This window comes from Galeopterus variegatus, unplaced genomic scaffold (genome assembly GCF_000696425.1).
Source record: "Galeopterus variegatus unplaced genomic scaffold, G_variegatus-3.0.2 Scaffold2529, whole genome shotgun sequence".
In the NCBI taxonomy this organism is placed as follows: Eukaryota; Metazoa; Chordata; class Mammalia; order Dermoptera; family Cynocephalidae; genus Galeopterus; species Galeopterus variegatus.
In genome coordinates, this window is record NW_007728640.1 from 384250 (window position 1) to 386754 (window position 2505).

The window sequence follows — 2505 nt, forward strand, 5'->3', positions numbered from 1 at the left end:
CGGGCGGGGTTGGGGGCGGGGGCGGCGGCTACCAGAGCCAAGCGGCGGCGCCGCCGGGGAACATGGCGGACTCTTTCCCTACAGAGGGGCTAAGACCGGCATGCACCGCGCGCGCGGGGGCGGGGGCGGGGCAGGCCCTAGGGACTTGGGTGAAATTACTGAGGCTAAAAGAGAAACAGGAAGAGGCCAAGGGATCGGGTTAAAATTCTTTGCATGCAGAGACAAAAGAGTGAGGAATGGGGGCAGTTTGTTGCGATAAATGAATGTGAGGAAACACACCGGCTCTCTCGGAGCTCCCAGTAAAATGGGGAAACGTGATCAAGTCTCCTACTAATAGGTAAATAAATGCTTAAGAATTTAGCTACCAGATCTCAGTACTGAAGTGCTGGCAGGGAACAGGGGAATAGAAGAGGCATTGTAGGTTCTAGAGGGGAGAAGTGACCATTCAAAATGGTGTTCGAGAAGAGACTTCTGACCCTTGTGTTTACAGTCTGGAATTGTCGAGAATCCGAAGGCACAGAATAAGAACGCAGCTGGAGCAGTCTAGGCTCCAAGGGTTAAAAATCAAAACAGATACAGGGGGGAAAAGGGGATGACACCAAAAGATGCTCAAAAATCTGCAGAATTCACCTGAAAAGGACACAACCTCCCTCTTGGTTTATTCAGAAAATAAGTGTGGAAGACAGAGGAGTACATAGGAAATTTAAAATTACTTCCTTATTTCTGTGCACGCACAGAATCTAGGCCCAGGTGACTTATAAAACCTTTATAGACAGCAAGGTGACCGACATTCACGGAGAAGGGGGTAGAGGTACAAGAACTGGCTGTCCAATCAATAATTATTAGAAATGTATGTATGATACCAGGTGTGTTGAATCATGGGCAGAGACCAGAGTATCCACTAAGATCTATATGTCTTGATGGTATAGGATCCAAGTGGGGTGGAGTGAGAAATTCCTGCCCATCTGAGCTCAATAATACATGTGCACAGAATCTGCTCATAATGGATAGTGATAATTAGGTAAGTCATAGTCCAGAGGTCTCACAGAGCACACCTTTCTACCTCTTCTTTGTGTCAATCTCAGTGATCCTGAGACCTGGGGTAAAAGAGGAGGGGAATCCCAGTGAGTATTCTTTGCAAGGGGAGCCCACAAAATATCTTTAAAAGGAAGGGACTCTTGGGAATGAGGCAGGGATGAAGATGGATTTTTCTGGAATGGAAATGCCATAACTCCACAAGGGAAGGGAAGGGAAGGGGAGGGACAGCCATGGGGAGAGAGTAAGGAAAGAATAGGAGGCCCATCACCAATCTGTAAGGTAAGGAAGGGCAGTAAGAGTACATCGATCAGGACTGAGTTTGGAAGAGGAGTTCAAAGCTCCAGAAAATCTCCCTATGGAGGGGAGGGAGGAAATTTGTAATGTATTGAGTGCCTCTGGCAGTAAAGGGATAGGAAACATGCTAGCAGCAGTAATAACAAGGAAAGGAACTCTATTTTAGGGCCCACTGACTCCCACCTTGAGTAAAGATCCTTTAATTCTTCTTTGGCTCCTCACTTTCACTCAGTCAAAAGCCACTTCGTATATATGTCCAGGCCTCCCCACCCCAATACAAAAGAGCAAGAGCATACGAAAGGGAAGAATGACAAGGGATTAAATAGAACTATCTTACAGATTTATTAATGAAAAATACTTTACAAAAACAGTATGTTTGGCCCTAAAATAGTTCAGCTGACTCTGTGAGTCTACAATGGCAACTGAGCAAGTGGCAGTAATGGCTCTGCTGCTGAAGACAGGAGGGTGTGTTAGTGTGCCTGACTCCATCTGCTCTGAAGGGTGAATGTTAGAATTGCTTCACATTCTAGACCTAGTCTTTGGGGGCACAGGGAAGGCTGAAAGGCCATTCTACCTGGGCAGGTGTGTTGTCCTGAATGAGGTGGTCAGAACCATGACCACAGGGCTACATGGTGCTCCAAGGATGGGAGATGGGGAACACAGAGGGTCAGGTAATCGGGGTAAGTGGATAAAACAAAGAGTAGAAGTTGGGAATATAGTCAGGAACAAAGGATGAGGACTCAGGTAGAGGTGGGGGAGTAAAGTATCCAGGAATAAAATGGTGACTTTGAGATCCTAAGGAATGGCTAGTGTCCAGAGTATTATCATAGATTCATCTTTAAATGGATCAAATAAAGCCCTAAACAGCAGCTGCTTCCTTTTGCTAGGGGAACAGAAGTTGGAATTTCAAATATACCCTCCCAAACAGCCAGGTCTCTTTAGAGGTTCCTGGCACCCCTAAGAGAAATTGCCAATTCTTTTTTTTTTTTTTTTCCTTTTTGTCTTTTTTTCCGTGTCCGGCAACGGACCGCAACCCTCAGTGTCGCGCCCGTACCGGACCGGGACCAGCAACGGGATCGCAACCCTCGGCGCTGCGCCCACCCCTCGCTCAGCCAGTGAGCGGGAACCGGTCTCTATGTAGGATCCGAACCCTCGGCGGGAGCGCCGCCGCGC